The sequence below is a fragment of the Acomys minous genome (assembly GCF_964271855.1).
Source record: "Acomys minous genome assembly, chromosome: 3".
Classification (NCBI taxonomy): Eukaryota; Metazoa; Chordata; class Mammalia; order Rodentia; family Muridae; genus Acomys; species Acomys minous.
The window spans coordinates 44,233,966-44,258,774 of record NC_140485.1 but is presented as its reverse complement, the minus strand read 5'-3'; positions in this window follow the sequence as shown (position 1 = coordinate 44,258,774).

The window sequence follows — 24,809 nt, the reverse complement described above, 5'->3', positions numbered from 1 at the left end:
CCTGGTTTGGGGACCATCGAACGTCTCGCTGCCTTTAGTATTTGCCAATCAATCAAGAACAGTCCTACAACTATGACTGTGAGGCTTGTGTACAATTCTAGAACTTCCTCATGCTTAATTTTGGTTTGAGACCCTGTTTACACTGGTGCTGGATTTGTCAGGCTGTGTGCTATTAGAGGCAGCGACTGTGTTTGGGTTTTACTCAGTGAGTGACACACTGCATGACATAATATGGGGACTCCCACATTGCACAGAAAAGGGACACATTCCTGGTGGCTTTTTTGGGTAAAACTTGGCATCTCCAAGCAATACACAGGGATGGAAAACTGCAAGTGTCTTGTGCACTCTTGGTCAGAGACCAAGAAACATGAAAGGTACCGCCACGCCATTTCATGTTTTGAATGCAGGTCCTCAGCAGGTGGCTCTGCTCACGGATGTTTCTGAAAGTTTAGGAGGTGGTCCTTAGTAGGAAGTAGGTCACTGGGTACAAGCACAAACACGCACGCACGCATGCACGCACGCAGTCCCTGATCCCTTTCTGATTCACCATCTTCTTCCCATCTGCCATGAAGAAGATCCTCTCTCTCCTTCCACCTCCACCCCCACCCCCACCCCCACCCCCCGCTGCCCCCACCACCATTTCCTCTGCTACAGTGCTCTGCCCAAGCACATGGGGCCAAGTGGCCATGGACTGACAATAACTGAACCCTTCACCGCATTAAGTTGTTCTCTCGAGTATTTTGGTCACAATGATGAAAGTTATTAACATAAAGTAGGAAGAGCAGTGCCCCTGTAGGCACAAGAGGTGCGCTCAGATCCAGGCTCCTAGCTGCATGACCTTGAGCGCACTGCTTGCTTAGTGCCTCCTGATTCCCTCCTCCTCCCTGCTCTCCATTTGCATTGATGTGTTGCAGTTATTACTCCTGATGGTGATTTCAGGAGCCATCTTCTCTGGGCTCTTCCGATGGCATCCCCTCCAGCAGGGTCTGAACAACAATGGATCCTGGTTTTTTTGTTTGTTTGTTTGTTTTTTGTTTTTTTTAATTTATATGTTCCCTTTACATCCTGATAGTAGCCCCTTCCCTCCTCTCTTCCAGGTGCCCCCCTCCCACCCTCTTTCTCTTATCCCCCTCTTCTTGTACGCACACACACACACACACACACACACACACACACACACACGGAAACACACCAGCACATCAAGTCTCATCAGGACTAAGCTCCTCCTGGTCCACTGAGGCCAGACAAGGCAGGACACACACACACACACACACACACACACACACACACACACACACACAGCTCCCCAACTAAGGCAGCCTGCAGGTCGATTTAGAGAGCACACAAAACCTCACAAGCTGCTCCCTGGCTGGCCTCAGCAGCTCCTTGGGTCTTCTTTTTGTTAGGGCCACACGGGCCTTTCAGCTCCTCCCTTATGCAAATGCCCTCCCTGCCTCTGAGCCTTTGCTTCTGTTTGGCTTCTTCTCTCAGTCCCTTCTACTTCATTTCATCTGGCGAAGGGTCCCTTATTTGATAGACACAATGCATGACCTCTAGAGACCTGCCTCTGACTCTGCAGACCAGGGCGAGTGGCCCCCTTCAGACTTCCTCTCCGTGACAATAATCTCAAATACATTGAACGCATCACTTGTGGAATTGTGTGTTCAATATTTGTCATCATGAGGGAAACTGGAGGATCCAAGGGGCCAGGGACACACGCCTGTGCACGTTGCATTGCTGTTGTCACCTAGCAGCTGCTACATATGCATATGTGTGTTGAATGAATGCAGCAGAAGCTTTGTCTTTCTGACAGCTTCCTCCCTCACAAAGGTCAAGAACTCCCACTTCACAAGACTGCCATGAGGACTGAAGCGGCCAGCCTGCGTGAAAGCCCTTGAATTGTGTCTTGCCTACAGTAGACAATAAATGTTTGTTGAATGACTATATGCACAGTAGCTTCTAAGATGCCACCTTTTGAAATGGGTCTAGCACGACGGCTGGGTCAGTAATTAGCACTTGTGAAGATTTCTTTATTAGGTGATTAATGCAACTTAAACCTTGGGGTGTTGAGGCTAAGGTATTATTAAGGTGAGTGTTGATTGGCATCTGCTGGGTATAGGCAGGTGCCTCATGCCAGACCAGGACACACAGAAATGTTGTCCTGGGGGATGGGTTCACCGTGCTTTTGAAGGGCAGATAAAATGGAATTATCTGGAAAATGCAAGGGGAGCCTGATGTGTCGCCAAGGTCCAGTGGTGTTTCTAGGCTGCTGAACTCCAGATTTGCTCCAGGATTCAACAGCTTTACCTTCTGTTAGTCTGTTTCACTTTTTCTTAAAAATGTCAAAGTAAATAAACCCAAGTTGGGGAGCTGGCTCAGTAGGTCAGAGGGTTTGCTAGGAAAGTGTGAGAATTGAACCTGAGTTCAAATCCCTAGCATCTATGTAAAAGGTTTGGCATGGCAACACAGCTGCCTGGTAACTCTACTGTCATGTGGGAAGTAAAGACAGAAGGACCACTGGGATTTGGTAGCTAACAGCCTAGCTTCAAGCTCAGTGAGGGAATAGGCAGAGTGACACTGACATCCTCCTCTGGCCTCCAGGGGCACATGGTATTGTACCCACATACTTCATCTATGTAGCATATGATGTGTCACACACACACACATGAAATAAATAGTATGCTCAGTCAAAACTAAGGAAGGAAGCAAAAGATAAGAAGACACAGCTGATCCAATACAGAAAATGTAAGGCTAGAAGTCCTAGGATGATAAAGATGGAGAAACTTCGGTGGACAATTGAGCACACCAGAGTAGCCACCAGCCAGGTTGGAGGACTCGGGAAAATATAGGAACAAGAGAGAAACAGAGAGGAAAAGTTGGAGAAATATTGGTGATGGGTATGTAGAAAATCAAGCAAAGCAGAAGTGAGGTCACTGTGAATTCCATGACAAGGTTGGGGCAGTGTAATCCCCAATGTACATTCCATAAACAGTGCTCACGTAGTTATCAACACTGAATTCAGACATCACTCAGGGGGTAACATCACTGCGTGGAGGAGGGGCAGGGTGGGCCTGAGTGAGGAAGATCATGTGAGCGGGCACACTCTTATTTTTTAAGGTAATAGATGCAAAACGTACCAGATAAGAAATAAAAGATGTCCCAGAAGTCATGTGCGCATGTTACTGAGCCGCATAGAGCCGACTAGAGGAGCAGCTAGAGGAACACGAGCTAAGGCCTGGAAGAAGTTTCTCACAGACTACATTACCCTTTGAAGGGTTAAACCACACGTATGTATTTATTTGATTACAATATAATGAGGTAGGGGTTGGGGAGTTAGCTCACTCAGTAAACGCTTGCCTTTAAAGAGGGAGGAGTTCATTCCAACGCCCAGAACTGATGTTAAAAATCCACCTATTGGGGCAGGCTCTGTTTGTAATCCTAGGTCCAGCTCTAGAGCAGTGGAGACATGTGGATCCCAGAGGGTCACTGGCCAGTCAGCCTATGTACCGGGTGAGTTCCAGGCCAGTGAAAGATCCTGCGAGGGGAGAAAGGAGAGGAAGGGGGGGGGCACTTGAGGAATGCACTTGAAGTTGCTTTCTGGCTTCTGCATGCACAGGCATGTACACCTGCACACATAAGCATACATGCATGCATACAGATGCACAAAAACAGAAGTCATAAAATAAATTTAAAAGAAACCAAGGCTAAGTATGGCTTATTGTTTTCCTCAATTTCACAATTAAAAAAACAAAAAACAACAACAAAAAAAAAACCTCATCTTTACTTTTTCACATGAGAAAAAAATAAAACTACCATAGTTTTTGGACTATAAGGCACACCTGATCATAAGATGCACTCAGTTTTTAGAGTTGTAAAACAAGAAAAACAGTAAAAACAGCAATCGGACCACAAGGTGCTCCATAATTTCCCCCCTACTTTTGAGGGGGGAAAGTGCGTCTTATGGTCTGAAGAATACGGTAGCTTTTCATAACCCCAAAAGGAACAGCAGCCCTGAGCAGGAACACAGTTGGGAAGTATGTCCCAGAAGGAATATACAGATGGCCCTCTTTGGTGATGGACTGGGCACAGATGATGAACCATCTTCTGGAAGGTCACACAGTAGTAGCCTGGGGAAAGGTCCAGCTTCCCCCACACCCTTGTTACCAGCGCCACACTGTGCCAAGTCATTTGAACCTTTATTACAACAGGGACCCCAGTGTTACCATCCTTCATATCCCAGCTCAGAGTAGGTGGCTTTACATATGTTGTATACACACACACACACACACACACACACACACACACACACACACACACACACACACAAAACCTATATTATAACTATATATACTATATTACCTATAATAACAGTTTTGGGTGTTATTAAATAAGATCATGTTGTTGTGACTTATAGCCAGGATCCATGCCCTGAGCCACTGAATCTGTTGGCCAGTAGCTCCCTGGTGTCCCACAGCCCCAGGGACCACTGCTTCACCATCTCTATGCTTTCAGCCCTCTACGTGCTTCACGGAAGTATTTTGCCTTTGTACTTTGTACTTGTTGTTTATTTATTTGTTTATTTATTTATTTATTTTTGTAGACCACAGCTGGCTTCAAGTGTAGCACGTGTCAGAGCCCCTCCCTTCTTTGCGATGACAGCCCTCTTATTATCCTATATAGATCATCTGTATACGTGGTCCGTCTGTAGGCACTCAGTTTTAGCTATTGAGAGGAAGGTTGGGAACACAGGTGCATAAGCATCTCTGCGAGATTTCCATGTGGCATGGCGTGATGAGGATACATACTGGGGAGCAGGATGGCTGGACTGTACAGTAAGCCTATTTCTAACACGCTGAAGGGCCTCTGCTCTGCTTCTCCCAGTAGCCACATTGTTTTCCCTCCCTACTCTTAACACTGCACTAGTGCTCTGACCTCCTCATGTTCACACCAGCACCTTTTTTTGTTTTCTGGGGTAGGCTGTCTTGAGGTGGTATCTCATTGTACTTTTGATTTGCGTTCCCCTGCCGATTGGTGGCACTCAGCCTTGTTTTCTATGCTCACATACTTTGTATTTTGACATAGTAGTTTCACGTTGCACCTGTGTTAATCCTCCTTTATGGCACCCAGCTCAGGTATGAACAATTAGATGCCAAAAATGCTTAGGGAGGGGCAGAGTGGGGTATTTAGACTTCACGGGGATGCATGTGGGTTTCGGGGTCTCTCGGAGCTGGTTTGACACATGTTCAACACCTCCAGGCTACTCTCTGGGACTCTGGGCTCATTACACCTTCTGTCTTTAAAAGGAGAATGGAGCGTCTGTTGCAAGGTTGTTTTAAGGGTCAACTGAGACTGAGTTGTGGAAGAGTGGCACATCTTAAGTGGCCAGTAAATGCCAGCTGTTTTAATTATTTGAGCTCATCCAGGCTCTGAATACACTGAAACCACCTCTGCCAATCAGTCTTAGGATGTGGATTATTGATTAGCACACTTGGCTGATTTTTTCATTTTTAACTAATATTTACTTTTCTGTTGAGACCATAGTCAATGGTACTGAAAGATTTGCCAAAAACACCCCCCCCCCAAATGGCAACTCCCTATTACCCCTACCTGTTACCTTACCATCACATCCCAGATCTGTTCCTAGAGGTTAACCCTTACACCTCTTCTAGCTTTCCTTCTGATATTTGCATCCACATTTTTAAATCGTGGATCTTTGCTTTTAGCATTTGACATTGTGAATCTTAATCATCAGCAGAAATAAAGACCAGCTCTCTTCACTCCCCGCTGCTCCACCCCTCCCTCCAACTGTCACAGCTTTGGCTTAATGTGCTAACCAGCTCTTGCATTTCCAGGACTTTATATGCTCTTCCCCTTTTCAACCAGCAAACCATTTATCCAGCACAACTGTCCTTCCTGCCTTGGAGGCACCTGCTGTATTTCTGAGACTTAGCTATTGCCTTTCCTCGTTTATCTCTGTGACTTTTATGGTTTTATTTTTGTTTTTAGAAATGTAACAACTTATGTGATACACACACACACACACACACACACACACACACACACACACACACATATGTATATAATTACTTTCCACACATGTCAGATGAACAGCTTTTCTTTCATTTCTTTTCCGGGTGCTGTTCTTCTGGGACTGTCTATCGCTTGTCTCCCTGGTTGCATCTCTTGGAGTCCTGCTGGCTGTGTTCCTATATTGTATGTTGTCCATTTCCAAATCCCCATTTCTTCCACTTTCTTGCTTTATGTCCTGGTTCTGTGGAAATGTGTTTTCCAATAACTCCTGGAGTTGGGTGCACCAGAAGTAAAAATTTTAGTTTATGTGCCTAGCAACATTTTAATTCTCAGTTCACTGCAGGGTTTCAAACGAGCTGGTTATAGAATTTCAGTTAACTATTTTTCCCTAGAAAAGTTAAGACATTAACTTTTTATTTTTGTTATTCTTTATCATCCAATGTTACTATAGAGAAGCCCAACGCTGTTCTGAGATCACCACATTCATATGTAACATTGTTTTTTGAAAGCTTTAGGACACCCTAGTTCTAAAAGTTCACATAGATAGTTCTGTGTCTCTGTGTGTGTGTGTGTCTGCCTGTCTGTCTGTCTCCCTGTGTGTGTGCATGCATATACTGTCTGTCTGTCTGTCTGTCTGTCTGTCTGTCTGTCTGTCTGTCTGTCTCTCTCTCTCTCTCTCTCTCTCTCTCTCTCTCTCTCTCTCTCTCTCGTTCTTTCTGTGTGTGTGTGCATGCATGTGTATCTCTGTCTCTGTATGTGTGTCTGTCTCCCTGTCTCTCTGTCTCCCTCTCCCTTTCCCCCTCTGTGTCTATATATGCTTGCTTGCCCACCCCCACTATCTTTTCAATTCTAGTAGTCATATCTGGAAACCAGTCAGTGGATTTTTATTCCAGAAGTTCCTCTTAGAATTTGTCTTCCTGTTGATAATTTGGAGATTCTTCAGACATCCCTACCTCCTGGGTTGATTCTCTGTCGTCTGTGAAGCCTAAAGTTTTATTGTTTCTGTAGTTCGTCTAACTTTCTGTTCCATTTTGATTTGGTGCTTTGAATCTCTAGTCCTCTCCTCTTAACTGATGAATCAATTTCTGTGGCAACTTACATTTTTCACGCATGGAATATCTTTAATCTCCCAAAACAGTTATAATTGCATGAGGGTTTCTACATTTTAACTAAACTTTCATTTCCCTTCTTTCTTCTTTCTCTTTACTTGATTCATGGCAAAGGTTTCATCTAAAGAGATCCTTTTTTTTTTTTTTATCACTAAGACTGAGACATCAATCAATGGGCGGAAACTGTGAGTTGTGGTGAAACCATCGTAGGAAGCCTGTGGGTGGTAAATTTTTCCCCCACGGCATTCCAAAAATAAGGTGCTGGCTACTTTCTCTAGGACAAATCATTTTCTCCAGAAAGAACTCTTTCAGGCCACTGCCTGAGGCAAGATATAGGGGCTGATGCAAGCTCCAGGAAGAGAGCTGGCGTCTCACCAGTAGCCCTGCCCATCTTCACTTTCAGGATGGCATCACACCCTACACCTGGATGCTTCTGTATCTCCTTTACCCAGAGGATAAGTAAGTGTCCTGGCTGTTGGGGATGAGAAAGGATGCTCAAAATCCAAATTTATATATGCTCAATTTGAACACATCCCCATATTGCTGCCTGACAGATGCCCTCACCATCTCCTCACATTGACCTTCCTGTGTTTCTTCAGTAAATTCACTTGAGTCTCACTGGAACCAACTCTATGTTGACCTCCACCCCAGTCTCACAATTACTGCTTCCTATACTCCAGACATTTCCCATCTCCCAAAATTTATTGAAATTTATTATTCAGTGATATCCCCTCTATACTCTTCACCTTGGTCTTTGTTTCTACTCTCTTGGTTTGGTTTGGTTTTTTTTTTTAACTGAAATAAAATTCACATAAAACACACCATAGTAATTATTTTATAATGTAAATTCTGTAACAATTAGTCCATTCCCAACGCCTTGCAACTTTCACCTCCATTTAGTTCCAAGAACCCAAAAGGAAACCTTGTACTTATTAAGAAACACACACACACACACACACACACACACACACACACACACACACACAGTCATCCCTTCAATATGTGGAAAGAACAAGTCTGTCTCTGGGTATTTGCTTTTTGTGATTTTTCTACAAAACAATTTAGGGACATTTTGCATATGTTGTTTCAGTTAACGTCTATGTTAAGTATTTATTAATATCTCTGATAGTGAAGTTGAAACACAATTCATTAAATTACATAGTTTACTTTGGTCATACATTCATCAAGAGGCAGATACATCTCTGGTCCCTTACTTGATCCTATTATGAGGGTTAAAGTTGGGAGGGAGACGTAATCGATAATGTAAACAACCAGTCTGATGTGTTCAGCCAAAATAGTGCAGCCAAGTACTGATATAATCTCCATGCTGCCAACTAGACAGAAACCCAAGTTTTGTTTTTACTTCTGCTTTGTATCAATTGTTCGTGAAAAGGACAGAGTCCTTCCTTGGAGAGGAACGCTTAGCCAGTTCAAAAAACTTTTTTTTAAAAAAAAGTGTCTGCAAGGCAATGTGTTTGGAATAACATGAGTATTTTCATGCTAGATAAATAGGTTTTAATTCCAGGAATATTTATAATTAAGTATGAGCTTCTAAAGTTTTTCAAGTTCATACACTATGTTTTGTATTAAAGAATAAGTCATCAACAGTGTTCTAAGACCATAAAACTCATTGCACAAAATCTCGTCCTTCATACTCTAAAACTGGAACCCAGCAAGTTTTATTTTCTTTAGACAGGGTATCCCTTGGTATGTAGATCCGGGTAGCCCAGAACTCGGTGTGTAGTTCAGGCCATTTTCAAACTCAAAAGTGCTCCATGTGCCTCTGCCTCCTGAGCATTGAGATGAAAAGTGTGCTCTGCCCAGCAATGTAGAGGCACGACCGAGGTCCTAGGTGAAGAAGTGTGAAAAGATAAGTGCATGTTCGTATGTTGGTGCTTATTCTCATCATAGCCGTGTAGATAGAACATGGCCCATACAGAAACACGTAAAAGATCGTGAGGTGCTATTGTGTTAGAATCACTAAAGAGATTAAATCCCACATTGATGCTGCCTAAAATATCAAGGTGTCTAACTCAGGCTACAGAATTCATTCAAAATGCCAAATCTGAACTACACCTGGAGAGGTCCGGCCAACACGGTGATTGGAAAGTTAACGGAAGACACAGGCCCTAGAACCAGCTTTAGGCACATTTGCATTCTAATTCGACCACGCCTTTCAGCACCTTGGGCATTCTGCTAACTCCTATTATCCTGATCTTGGAAAAGAGAAAGTCTTTCTTGCACTGCTTTCTTAAGATTCCAGGCCTGTAGAATGTCTAGACTTCCTCATAGGCATATGTGCGGGCCAGGGAGCCTAGTCCTGTGCACCAGGGTGGACAACCAGGGGAGTGTGTTGCCCTCTCTCAAGACAATGAAGACCAGAGCCACTGGTGAATAAAGTCACAAAGGGCCGCACTCTGGGTTTCTAGAATCCTGCCTGTGCTCTTCTGGCCTGAGAGAATAGCTCGTTGGCTTATGTTGCCAAGAGCTACTGGCAGATAAATGGTTCCCCTCACTGAACAGGGATCTCAGTCCACCTCACGGACCTATTTACAGGCAAGCATAGCACCAGGCTACACAGAAAGGCCACCAATGCCACCACCACCACCAACAACAACAACAAAACAAAACAAAAATAGAAGAGATCAACCGACAGAGGCCGAGGAAGGAGGTGAGACAAGTTAGTGAGCTGAGGAAAGGGTTCTTAGGATAGACAAGTATTGGCAATGTGGCTCGGACAGGAACTGTAAAAGCCTTCCATGTCTCATCATAGTCATCAACCCCAGTGTGATCATCCCTGTAACCATCGTCATCACCACCATCATCAATTAAAATAAGCTGAGTGACACGCTATTCGTCACACCCAGCATGACTATTCCTGTAACTATCGCACACCCTCACTATCATTATGATCATGAGTTCAGGCAATACCTAAGGAAATGCCAGCATGTGCATCTCACCGTGGTCCTCTGACAAGGGCAAGAAAAACTCAGACCACTGCCAGCTTCCTGGGGATGCTTGTCATCATCCTTATTATTAGCTAGGCCACATGCTCACTGGGTACCAGTCCCTGCTTACAGATTGAAGCTAACCATATTGGTAGGTTATTAACATCCACATACTACAAATGAAAACGAAAGATTTGAAGAAGAGGGTAAGGTCGGTGCCTGAGAGCACACAGCTAAGGGGTGGCAGGCCTGAGTCATCCAGCTTCGTGAGCCACACCAGTGTGTTGTGTTCTTGTAGCCTGGCCTCCGCAGCTTCCCCCCACCCACCCCCCGAGTTCTACATTGGGGCATATTCATTGGGATCTATGTAGAACAAAAAGATGCTATACTAAAACTGCTATGTGCTTCTTATCTCAACATTTTCCATTTCTAGTTCAAGTGGGGTGGGTTTTTAAAAACATATTTACCTCTGTGACAGAGCACTATATAGTTTATTAGTATGTTATTCAGTGGTGCATCTCACTCATTCTCCAATAGAAGAGCATAGTCAAAAAAAAAAAAAAAGCTAGGCAAACACACTGCTCTTAACAAAAAAATGACTGACTAATGTCATAGCTAAACAAATGGAAAGTTAGACAAACTGGACCTGAAGAATATGGGCACCATCCCGAGTCCTGATATTATGTGCCAAATAAGTCTCAACTGTGGCAAATGACCAGAAATTATGTATCTTTTGTAAAGACACCCCTTTAAGTTGATCTAGTAAAATGAGCTCACCAGCCTATGTATGATAGGGTTATTCTTTTGCTCTTTATAACAAGATGGCCCTTATCAGAAATGATAAGGACATGTTAGGTTGTCTATTATATCTTTAACTAAGGTGGTAATAATTTTACTCTTTCCTTTGATCTCTATGAAAATGTCCTTAATTATTCCTTTAAAAAGCAGATGAAAGCTGAGGAAATGGTGCAGTTGGTAAGGTGCTTACTGCACAAGCATTGTCCCTGATTTTGGATCCTCAACACACAGTAAAAAGTCAGGTATTAAGGTAATATGCCTATAATCCCAGACCTAGGAGGTGGGGGCAGAATAGTCTCTAAGACTCACTGGCCAGGCAGTCTAGCCTGTCAGTAAGCTCCAGGTTCAATGAGAGACCCTTTAACAAAATAAGAAGGTGATGACGGGCGATTGACAAAGATACTCAATGTCAACCTCTGGCCTCCACGCATTCTACTACAGACATATGAACACATATACAAACATATACCAGCATCGACACAGATACACAAATTTCATGTCAACTTGACACAAGCCAGAGGCATTGGAGAGGAGGGAACCTCAACTGGGAAAATGCTTCAATAAAACCAAGATATAGGCACTCCTGTAGGCCGTTTTCTTAATTAGTGATTGATGTGGGAGGGCCTAGCCCATTGTGGGTGGGGCCATCCCTGGGCGGGTGGTCCTGGGTTCTATAAGGAAGCAGGCTGAGCAAGCCAGTAAATTAACATGGCCTCTGCATGGGCTCCGGCCTCTAGTTTCTGTCCTGTTTGAGTTCCTGTCCTGACTTCCTTCAAAGATAGACTACAATGTCGAAGTGTAGGCCAAATAAGCTCTTTCCCTTCCAAGCTGCTCTTGGTCATGGCGTTTCATCACAGCAAGAGAAACCCTGACTAAGACACATATAGTGTAGAATGGTTTTCTGTTGTTGTTGTGGTGGTGGTTGTTGTTGTTGTTGTTGTTTTTGAAGAGTGCTTACACACAATGCAATACTGCAATGACTTGATGTCGAGGGGAGTGGGAAAGAACATGAGAAGCAGAACCAGCCCAAAGCGAAGCTTGAAGATGAATATTTATGGTACCGTGTTGTTATTCCCACCAACCTCTGTCTACGTGTTAAGTATTGTAACTGTTCAAAGTGAAAATATACTCTTTTTTTTTTTTGGAGATAATAATATAATTACATTTCTCCTTTCCATTTCCTCCCTCCAGACCTTCTCATTGCTCTCTTTCAAATTCAGGGTCTCTTTTTTCCATCAATCTTTATCGAATGCATAGATGTATATACATGTATATTCCTGAATACGACCTGCTTGGTCCATCTAACGTTACCTGTATGTGTGTTTTCAGGGCTGAGCTCTCAATATTAGGTAACTGACTGCTGTGTTCTTGCCCCTCAGCCTTCGTTGGTTGTGATGAGTTCTTCGTGTAGGATTTCTTGGCCCACATTAGCATGTTTATTGCTGTTGCCCTTGTCCAGCTCCTGTTTAGGCAGTTGTGTTGGTGAGACTCTCTGGATGGATCCTCTGTTATTTTAAGGAGACATAATCTCACAGCAAACTCCGTGATCTTCTGGCTCTTACGATCTTTCCCGCCCCCTCTTCCACGATGTTCCCTGAAACTTCGATGCTGTAGTGCTTTGTAGACAAAGCAAAACCAAAAGAAACAATGTAACAACTTGAAGTTTTTTCCTGAGGAGCACTTCAGAACTTTTATCTCCTTGAGAAAGAAGGAACTAGTGTGGGTTCACAGAAGCTCTTGTGTATCTTTTCACATCTGCAGGAACTGCATGTCTAAGCAAACATGTTTTATGCTGTTTGCTCTCATGATAGAATTGACCTTAATCTACAACTACAATTGAGCAAGGGAAAATGAACATCTGTTTTTGTTTTTGTTTTTAAAGCATTGCAGTACAGAAAAAATGGGGAAAGGAACAAATCTGTGTGTGTTGGAATGACAGGACTTTCAAAGTTGGTTCTTTATAAGCTATCCCCTCTACTGTGGTGGAGACTGGTGACTCCAAATCTATTTGTCATCACTCAGGAAGTCACGAATCCCACTGGGGGATCTGGAGCACATCTCAAGGACAGCAGTGAAAGGAGACCAGAGTTCTCACCGAGTTAAGAAATACCACCCATGGTGACAGCTCTACCTTCATTATTAGACTCATTTGTAGGCTGTGGAATAATGCAGAGATGGCAGGTATGAGCAGTTAGTTACAATGGCCCACAGCTACTGAAAAGGCAGGAACTCGCTCCCCAAAGGAACACCCACCTGTTTGGCCATCGCACCGCTCCAAGAAACAAGAGCCACCTAGCCAAGAGGCCTCAGGGAAGAGTCCTTCCTGGGTGCAGCCTCTGAGCTCCCTCCAACCTTTTGTGCTCTGAGTAAGAATTTCCACACCCACAACCCAGTTCCAGTTACACCCCAAGATAGCATCAAAATGATAGGTAAATATAGGCCCAGCTTTCTGGCCAGGCAGCCAAAGCACACAGTGCCATGGGGGAGAAAATGGGCTGATTCAGATCTGCACTGACCATGACGTACGTCTTCTCTTGAGGATAGCTGAAGGCGTCTGGGAGCCGTGCTCAGCACCCATCAGATTGTGCTACCAAGAAAGAGCTGGGAGGAGCCCAGGACTGTTCATTACAACACAGCCTTTCCCTGGAAGGAAGAGAATGGTCCACCTCTCCGTGACGTCTGAGATGAGCCGAGCCGATGGGAGAACCCCAGATCCCTAGGTCTCCACAATGGAAGATCAGTCCTAGAGTTGCAAAAAGTCAGAGACGGGCAGGGATTAACCCCTCCCAGATAAAGGCACCAAGAGAAGTTTGGGGTAAGGGACAGGACTCTGTGGTCTTCGTGAGCAAATTTCCAAGTTGGTCCCAAATAAATATGTAATCTCAAGGAAAAGATGGGGTTTGAGCCCCGTGCATTTGAATTGAACCTAATGAAGGTTGAGTTCAGCATCCTGGTTTCTTTTCTTCATTTCGTTTCACTTTTGGGTATCAGAAGCATCTTTTTGTCTGCATTCTCTCTATGATGGCCTGTGACTGTAACCCTGGCTCTGAGGAAATGGAGACAGGTGGCTCTCTGTGCCTCACTGGCCAGCCAGCTTAATCTACTTGATGAGTTTCAGGTCCCAGTGAGGGACATTGTCTCAGATAAAAAGTGAATGGCACCTGAGGAATAGTGACTGAGGTTTCCCTCTGGCCTCCACAAGAACATCATGCCTAACTTTCGTATGTGTATTCAGGGAATGGAATTTAGGCCTTTTGATGGAAACTTCAGGCCAATTTTGCTGCACTTGGCCAGTGCAGACCACCAATGCCACACATTCATTTTCCCCTCAGAATTAGTTTTCTCCAAGACATAACATGCTTATCCATTAGCTGTAATTCCAACTAGCCTCTGCCTTCCCTTTATATTTTTGGCATTCGTAAGAAAGGAAAAAACTGGGGGGAAAAACTTTAAAAAAAAAAAGAAAGAAAGAAAGAAAGAAAAAATTGGTTTTATTTTAAATTAAATGTTTCAAAACATTTTTTAGGACTAAGGAGAAGGCTCAGTTTGGATCCTAAGCACATACCCTAACAGATCCCTGGAGCTGGATGGTCATCCAGGCTAGCCACTTGGTGAGCTCAGCATTCAGTAAAAAGGCATTGTCTCAAAAAATAAGGTGGGGAGGACAAAGGAAGACCCCTAAGGTCAACCTCTGGAGTCCATATGCACCCACACATACATGCACCACACACACATGCACCCACACCCACACATATGCGTGCACCCACACAAACGGGTTCATGTATATATACATAAATACAAAATTCCCAAAGACCCTACAGCCAGCCAGGAACTTCCTCTGCTTTCTACCTGCTAATATTAGGACCCTAGGACTTTGAAACATCAAGATGGGAGATCTTGAGGTAGGAAAACTAGAATCTTCTATTGTGTAAATTGTTAAGCATTTTTTAACGATCTGATATTCTGTTTATTTCCACCATTTACAATACTAAACTGCCTAAAGCACCCATTTACCACCCCCCAACACACACACACACACACTGGTTGTTTTTCACTTTGAATGAGGCAGTAGAGTAAGCGGAGGACTCTGTGGGATTCCCAGGGACAGTCCCACTCTGAAGGGTACAACGAAGAACTCCAGTCTGTGTTATTATATGTATCCTTCCACGGACTTCCTCCATCCTCAGCCCAGCACACGTGGACTTGCCTTTATTATCAGCTTAGTGACCTTTGCGCTCCCCTCAAATGGAAGAACCCTGCAGAGAATGTCATCCTCAAGAAATCTCCCTAAGCCCTTTGCTAAGCCCACTGAAACAAAGGAAAACCCTTCTGGTATTCAGTACCTCATAATTAAGGAACAACGCCTCATTAGTAATAAAGAAGATGTGCAGCACGGTTAGGGCTCGGCTGAGCTCTGGCTGAGACCAGAGAACCAGCTTGGTCAGTGGAGGAGACAAATAGATACCATGAGTCAGTCCTGTCCAGCTCTCAGATGCAGAGGGCTTTCTGAGAACCCACACACAGCTGCCATCCAGGCTTGCTCTGTGGACGTCTCACCACACTAGAAAGCTATAGAAAGAAGCAACTTCAGGGCCAGCAAGGTAACTCAGTTGGTAAAACGCTTTCCATACCAGCATGAGAACCTGAGCTCAGCCCGTAGAACCCACGTAAAGAGGCATAGTGGCATGCGCTTGTAACTCTAGAGCTCAGGGGCCTTACCTGGTGAGATCCAGGCCAGAGAGAGACACTAGCCCAGAAACTAAGGTCGATAGCATTCCTGAGGAAAAACGCTGGAATTAACCTCTAGCTCGCTCTCTCTCTCTCTCTCTCTCTCTCTCTCTCTCTCTCTCTCTCTCTCTCTCTCTCTCTCACACACACACACACACACACACACACACACACACACACCCCACAGAGGGGAAGAGGGGAGAGGGAGGGAGGGGGGAGGAAGGAAGGAAGGAAGGAAAAAGTAAATGCAGAAACTCCAAACAAAAAGGCCTTAAATTGGTAGAGGGAAAGAGTTTTTCACAAGTGTCACCTCTGCCTGATGGAGCTCAGGGGACACTGAATTGCAAAAGATCAGCATTCACAGCCACAGTGAAAAGAGAAAGTGGCTTCTAGCTTCTTTAGGTACAGGACAGTAGGTATCAGCATCTTGGCCAAGCATTTATTTGTCACACCTAGTCCAAATTGCCGTGTAGTAGGGTTTTGTTGGTTTGATTTGGTTTGGTTTTCCAAAAATGTCAGTCTAGGGCAAAATGAACAGGAAGAATTGCTCTGAGCAAACCAACTTTCCCCCCATAGCCCCATCCCTGCCCCGCCCCCCCAGTACCTCCCTTCCGGCCCTATCACTAACTTGCTCTCTCCAGGGAGCTATGGCAAACAACAATCAAAAGGATGCACATTTTAACAGGAGGAAAGGTGTCCATAAAGGAACTGGGCCTGGTTGTTGGGAGGAAGAGGGAGAGAAAGGATTCTCCCCACCCCCAAGCCCACAGGTGGTACTGAACTCTCACTCCAAGGAAAGGCACTGCCAATCCCAGCAGCTCAGACTCTGGTTTCCTTCTGGAAGAACTGCATCTGGAAGAACTAAGGTGTGAGCCGTACAGCCCACACAAGCCTAACTAGAAGCATCGTATATGGACCAACGAGAAGCCATCTTCCTCCAAATACCTACAGTAACAGTCCTTTGTCCGCACACCTTTGTCCTCAGCCTTGCTGCCTCAAAAGGCTCCAAAATGAAAGGACAGGCAAGGAGAGACCGAAACAATGGAAGATAGATACTGTGACACTGTCTTCCAACGGCTCGATTTGGTTCTGTCCTGTATATGGAGAAAGCCCTCAGAATGTGAAAAAGCAAATTTTGGGTCACTGGAGGCCTTTTTCCAGGGCCCAAACATCTAGAGCTTATGCAGATACAACTGAGACGGAAGAAGGGAGACACAGCAGAGACAGAATAAGGACAGCCAGGGCCACCTTTCTTCCTCATCAAGGAAGAACTTTGAACACAAAGCCGACTTCAAGGGCTACAAGACGTCTTGGCTGGTAGGGTAACCACATGCAAAAATGAGGACACGCGTTCAGATCTCCAAGATCTTCCTTAAAAGCTGGGCATGGTACTGCAGTCTATAAACTCTAGTTCTGACATAGGCAGAGAAAAGCAGGCCCTCTTAGCTCATTGCCCAGTCAGCCTAGTCAATCAGCAATGTTGGGTTCTATGGGAAGCCCTGCTTCAAATACTAAGATGGTGGTTGACAGAACTCCTGACATGGACTTTTAGACTCTATGCACATGCGCACATACACATGTACACAAACACACAAACACATACATGCACGCACATGCACGCCATGCATACAAATGTTCGCATAAGTGCGCATAAGACAACCAAGTACATACATACTTCCTCCTTCTATCCACCAAGAAGTAGAATGTCGTGTTTGTGCACACACACACACACACACACACACACACACACACACACACACCACACAGAGCAAAATTCTGACCAAGTTCTCCCCATTTCATGTCTGGGCTCATGCTGTGACTGACCCAAAATGGAAACTCAAGTTCAACCCTAGCAGGGCCAGGTCCTGACCCCCACTCTAGAACAGTGTCTGTTTTTGTTGTGTGCGTTCACATTATTCTGAGAACATGACATAAAGCCATCTGTCAATTGTCTCTGTTCTGTCCTGAACCGAATGTGTTCAGCAACTGTGAATGCAACCCTCCAATTCCCTTCCCTGTGTCTCTGCCCCAAACGTAGTGAAGATGTCTACCAAATGATAAGCAAATGGATGGAACAGGGGCTGGCTCTGATGCCTCAAGCCATGAGGCCCACCTAGACATCACCTTGAATACGCCCAAGCACAGTTGGCAAAGGCGAGTCTTCCCAAGCTCTCAATGAAAGCAGCCACTTCCATCAAGCTCATCAGTGCTCAAAGGACTCCTGTTACATCACACATGGACATATTCATCCAGTAAAGATGTAGTGCCTCAGCCACCCCAGCTCCTCCCATGCCAGCCTAATCATTGCCTCCTCCCTCTATCCACTAAGAACAGAATGGCATGTCCATAGTACACCTGACCACAGAGAGGGTTGTAGCACAGCAGTCAGTCACTTTTGCCTGAAAACTTTCATGAATTACCTAGCCTTCCCATGGACCCATTACCCAGACTGTAATGAGGGATATTATTTAATATCCTACTACCTGCCCCAGAATGTGAGTGCCACAAAGAGAGCTGCCGGGCAGTTTGATAGGAAGGCACTGTATTCATGTGGCCTAGTTTTACAGAAGTCTAGGTATAAGGTGCCCCCAAGAGTTGTTGGATGGTAATTACATGGAGCAACCCTCCCATAAGAATGGTTAGGGTTTTTTGTTGTTGTTGTTTATTTGTTTTGGTTTTTTGTTTTTAATGTATAGGGTTATTTTGCCTGTATGTATGTCTGTCTACCCTGTGTCCCTGGGACCAGTATCAGGTTCACTAGAACTGCAGTTAAAGATGGTTGTGAGCCACTCACTATGTGGATTCTTGGGGAAGAACCCTAGTCCTCTAGAAGGGCAGGAAGTTTTCTTAACTGCTGAGCCATCTCTCCGCTCCCAAGAGCAGGGTCTTTGTGTGGCGTGTCCCTTGAGCTACCCAAGCACTTAGAACAGTGCGTGACCATAGTAGAGATTCAATAAGCATGATTGGGGGGATACAGAAGGCTCTTAAAAAGAATTGACTAATAAACATAGCCGTGGTTATCACTGATGTCCCAGCAATAATGGGGAAAAACCTTTGCCTCTGCCTGACATTGTAAGTAGTCTATGAACTGGGGACTTGACTAAGGCTATAGCATCAGATCAATGTGGCTTTTGTCATACTCCACAGCCTGACCTGACCTGGCCTGGCCTCTTATTACCCCTGGTCCAGGATGACCCCAGCCTGACCACAGAAGTTCTTCAGAACACTAAGGCCATCATCTGGCTGCGACTAGGATGACTTGCCGCTTCACATCAGGGTCAGAACTTTCCTGTTCCCGCCTTCTGCTGGCTCTGTCATTTGGCACAGAGTTTCCTATTCAGTAGCCTACTTCTTCACAAAGGGACCTGGCCCTTCTTGGAAATGACACCAACCTGAAGACAAGGGGCTCCAACGTCTTTGCCAACAGGGACATTGCATAATGACAGCACCGTGTCCCAGGCAGAGGAACTTAGCTTCGGAGAGGAAAGAAGTAATTCGTCCCCTGCACTCAGAGAGGCCGAGACAACTGTTAAGCTGTTTCTCTTTTGAAAGGACAGATTAGGTTTTGAAAATCAGACAGCCCTGACCTCAGCCAGGAGGTGCCTCCCCACCACCACCACACCTACAAGTACAATCTCCTTTGGGGGACAATAGGTGGCTGCCACTTTTGTGTAATATGAACAGTGTCAGGAAGGAACCCACCCTGGAAATATGGCCCTCCTGAAATGCCTAGGATTCCACCATCACTGATTCACTCCTTTGGGCTCAGCACCACCCACTCTGGTTGCCTCAAAAAACAGAGACTCTCCCGGGAGGGGCACAGGGTGAGTTGCTACCATCCGCAGTGAAGTAACTCGGCAGCAGTTCCATTGCATCCTGATAGGAGGACTGTCTGGGTGCTGGGAACTGGCTTTGAAGTCAAGCTTTGTTAGCGTCACCCGGTTTGTTACAGCCGTCCTTGCCTACACCCTCCGAAGACAGCTGTCTCTGGAACTGTTTGTTTCTACGCGTTAATCGCCAGAGGATTAAAAGAGGCAGCATAAACACGGAGCCTGCCTCGTGTCCAATGTGCAATAGACACTCAAAACTCAGCTCTCCTTTCCACAGATGGAAATACAGGCACAACTGTCAGGAGAAGGTCTGGACCCTCACCCTTAGGGGAAAGGAAAATCAAAGGACTAGAGTTCCTTCTCCTCCCCAGTAGAGCGTGTGTATTCCTCCTCTAAACCAACATTTTTGGTCCCTGTTTCCTTCACTGATGACCAACAATAGATTAAGAGAGGGTCAAGTACGCAGCTTAAGTAACTGTTCACTGGGGGCTCTTCACCTGGGTTCCTCAGGCTCTGAGGTGATGCTAAGAGTCTGAAGAGACTCTTGCTCATCATCGGCTCCTCTTTGCTCTCCATCTCTGCCAGTTCCCTCCAGAAGACCAGTCCTGCTTTATGTTCCATGCATCAAGAGGCTGGCCCCTCGGGCTGTATTGCTAGCCTCTTTGGTCCTCTGGCTTCCAGTTAGAGCCAGGCAGTGGAAGGTCCCAGCAGAAAGTTGGGAGGCCAGAGACGCATTAAAAAGATGGGGAAACACCACAACTCTGTCTTCCCTTCACTCCTTCCCTCTTGAGCCAGGTTTGGCAGTTGAGACTTCGGCTGACCCCTGCCTGTGTTCGTGTACCTCCAACCAATGACCCTCCTGATGCCTGCCCCCAACAAGATCTCTATAAGGACCAAATAAGATCACAGTAGTTTGTTCTCTCATTGAAACACTCACGGCAAAATGCTTCCCCGAAGAAGCTGTTTCGTCAGCACCAAAATGGGCCGGAGGCACCATCACCTGTCCACAGCCACACATCCGGGCCCCTGAGCATATCTGGGTATTCAGATCTGCTCTCTGCATCTATCCATGGCTCTGTATCTGCCACCTGTGTGGGGGAGGGTTTAAGGACAATTTCTTTTCCACTTAGTCTCTCGGGGTAACTTTCGGTACTCTCTATGGACAGTGAGATCTACTTCTGGGATAGACTCCCAAAGACAGGTGAAAAATAAACAAGCTTGTCTCCCTTTCTGGTTTGAATGTAAAATGATCCAATTCATACTTTAAACCAAAGCATCCTGTGTCCTTCTATGGGGCTCTTCACAACACACACACACACACACACACACACACACACACACACAAACCAAACAAACAAACAAACAAACAAAAATCCAGAGTTAAAGTATCCCATAGGATACAAAATGAAACTTTCTGTTTTAATGAAGAAATAGAGGCCCAGGAGTTGGCAGTGACCTGCTTAATGTGACAGAGCCTAGACACAAACTTAGGTCCCCCCCCCCCCCCCCCCCGGCATTGGATTTAGCAACCTTCACATCACTCCCATCACTCCGAGGAACTGGACTGTCCAACTTCCTCTTACCTGATCAGGGCCCTTCTCCTCAGGAATCCTCTGACCTGTTTTCCCCCTTTAGACTGTCATCTCTACAAGGATGGAAACCAAGCTACCGATCCTGTGCTAGAAACACAGGTTCTGTGTACACCTCTCTGCGTCCTCAGACGTCAAGTATTCACAGTGTGCTTGGTTGCACCAGCCCTCCCCATCTTTAAGCATCAATTAAGAGACATTCAAAATCACAAACACCTAGAGAGAGGAAAAAAAAAATCCTGAAGGCTGTTCTTGCGCCAGTCCTGAGGTGACAACAGGTAGGGTAGCATTTGGTAGAAAATACATCTGAGATTGTGTACAGAAGAAATCTGCCCAAATGAATGGGAGAAAAGGCTCCTAGACAAAGCAATGGCCAAAGATGGCTCGCAGAGCACCTGGCTTGGACTGATTTCCCGGAAGGCTAACTCCTCTTCAGAGAAAGCTGGTTATTTGTGGCTGTCTCCATGGTAATTGCACACTTCCCGCCTACATCATTTCAGTCGATCTGTGTGACCCTTGTACAAGAAACGAACTGACAGGTGGGAGGAGGAGGCATGGGAAAAGCCTAAGCCGCTTACTCATGCTCACACCTCGTCCACGTCTCAGCAGGAAGACCCTTCCAAGAGGACTACGGACCGTCTTCAAATAACCCATTTGTGATGTTTGTGATGTTTCTATTCCCAGACGTCCACAATTACAGCTCGGAGACAGAATGTGGGAAGAGGAAAGGGTGGCAAATGTTGGGTTCAGGTCCGGTTTGCCCTGAGAAGTGACTTGGAGATGGAAGGAGAGCTGGAGTTGGGGGAATGGGCTGAGCCCAGGCCTCGGGGGGACCCCCCCCCACCTTTGCCAGTTTCTATCCTCTTGACGGTAAAACACTATCCGGACTCACAGTAGGAGAACACACAGAAGGCCTTAAAGTCATTATAGCATTTAAGCGGCTCAATAACCTCAAGGTAAAGGAAGATTAGGATCACCATTTTTAGGTGATGAAGCAACTGCCTGGGAGCTTAAGATGCTTGTCTAGGGTCACACAGTAGGAAAGGAAAGGAGGGTTCATACCCAAGCCTTCTTGGATCCGTTCTTATTCACCTCCACTAGGCCTTGGGGAGAGACTTGTGAGGGGTGTGGACTGGGTGAAGCCAGACAGCCTTGGCATTGACCCAGACTGCTCTGAACCACAACCTCAGCTTCCACCATGGGAGTTTTACGGGATGACTTAATTACTCTTTCTTAACACCAGGCAAGATGGCTGTGAGGCTCAGGACACACCTGGTAGTTCTGCACCTCTGGCTGCCCAAGGGCATTCTGGGAACTGCAGGCAGCCCTCATCATCCTCTGGGAGGTGAGGGGGGGGGGGTGAGTGCAAGCCTCTTCTGGCAATAGAAAGTTCTAAGGCGTGTGGAAAGATCACGGGGCAGAGTTGAGGCAAACCTAAGCTAACTCAGAGAGACAGAGGACAAGTGTGCACCCAGGACCCTATAGCACTGGGGACAACAGTGAAAAGTCCTATTGGTGGTAGTGTGTGGAGTACACAGAGAGGGGAAATAGAGAAAAGGCAAAGTCTACAACTGCGGCAGTCAGCCCGGGTAACAGAAAGGGTTGGTGTTTGTGCTTAGATCCCAGCAACATCGTTTCCTAGGCCTGCCCTGTCTGAGCCTGCTCATCGTCAATAGGGGTGCTGGGCAGATCCAAAACTGTACGCAAACATAGCTTCGAGTCCTTACTATATTCCAAATACTCAGTGCTGCGTGTTGCTCAGCTCCTTTCATCTTGAGAAGTCTGCGAGGTAGAAGCTCTTTTATCTCTACTTTATGATGAGGAAACAGTCTCAGAGAAGGTGAGTAACTTGCCCAAGGCACACACAGCCAAGAAGCAGGAGGGCTGGTGCTGGGATAAGGACCAGGAGCTAGCAGGAACAATCCTCGCTTTACGTGCGAGCACGCTCAGGGAAGATGGAAGGGTTTGTAGCTTGTCTCAAACACACAAAGTAGTTCATGGCAGTGGTGCTCAGCCTCGGGAATAGCGTACGCTTGAAGTCTGTGGTCTCCCCTACCTCCCCAGAGAGAGCCCATCACACATTTGCCCAGCTGCTTCTGGGATGAAGCACTCCCACCACACACCCATACACAAGGGGTGGTTCCCAGACTATGTCCAAGTGTTTTCCTGGATTGGAACCTGCCTTTCCCGTATCCGCTTTACACTTTTACACTACAGTCAGTTGCTTACTGGCAACGCTGGCTGCTTGTTGCCTCGTTTGAAATTTTACATAAATGACAAATAACTTATGAAGACTCTAGGCAGCATGTTTTCGTCCTCTTTGTTAGAGAAAGTTATTATTGTCGTCTTCGACATAGTAAGAGCCGTGGATGCACAGAATTGAGTCATAAGCAGGATTCATCCTGAGAAAAGACAGGCAAGAGCTTCTCACTTGGCCTGAAGGAGCTCATCGTGAGCTTCCCAGACATTGGGGAGTTATTGGAGAGGACCGTGGAGTAAGACATTGTCGCCTGTCCCAGCTGAAGATCAGGCTAAGACCATCACCACAACAAATTATAGTGATGATGACATAGCTTTGTATTCACATAAGGCACTGACATTTTAAGGTATTTTTCTAAACATAACCATTTCTTGGCATCATAATGTTACTGGGACGATATTCTCAGGACCACTCAATCCATAGGATTTCTGAGTATATTTTAGAAGCAAAACATATCTTTTCCAGACGAAATCTTATCCAGAACGGCCCTGCCTATAAACTAGAGGACCATTTCCAGGTACTTTTTCCAGTGTAATCCCCTGCTCTCCTCCTGCGACCTTTGAGAACCCATGAAATCGCAGGACTTCAGAGGCATATCGTGTCCTCACATGTTATTTAAGAGAATGTGGGCAGGGAACAGGAAGGAGTAACAGAGCTCAGGCTGAGTCCCCTGAATGCGTGCATTTTTCTCCTTCGATGCTATCAACAGAGGTGCAAAACTATTACGCAACTTGTTCAAGCTATATTTTACAAGTCCATAGGGGTCCAGCAAGTAGGTAGTAGACTCAGGACTTAAGATTCACGGTCCAAGTCCAGAGCAGCTGGCCTCTAGCCTGGGAATAATAGCCTGACACGGCCTATTTAGGCTCACTTCTCTTCACTGTCCATGAGATATATCTTTCTGCATGTGTCTTCTAAAAGCTGGTTAAATCCAAGGAGATCTTGTGACATTGCTGCATGTAGTTGCAGGAGGCTATAGTTCTCTGGAGGCCCCAGCAGTTTGGAGCCCTGGCAAGGGTGTGGTTTGGAGAAGCTGCCTGGAGCCTTCAAATCCTCTTCCTTAGGGTGCCCTGTCTGCACCCTCCCAGCCTCCCGACCTACATACTCAGGCTCCTATTCCCATCCAAAGGAGCCATGATACATTTTCTCCTTTCTCCACCACCAAACACACATTTTCAGCTAACTGACCACTCTTGCTAGTCCATGCACAGGCTCTATTATAATCCAGCAGAGTTTAGTGTTTAATGGACAGAAGTTCCTTAAAATAACTTTTGAGGAGCAATTAGTATTAATGATGGAAACTTCAGGTGCCAGAATGTGCCAGGAGAGAGTGATTTATAGAGAAGGAAATCTATGCTGATTCCTCAACGATACCACACCGATATTTCTGTTAAGGCTAAGCAGCTCATAATAGACAATGTGTTTGTAGTAGCCTTCAAGAAGCCCTGGAATCCATGTTCTCTGGGGCTTTTGGACACAAGAAAGGAGGGTGAGTAGCAACATGACCTGATGTGGGA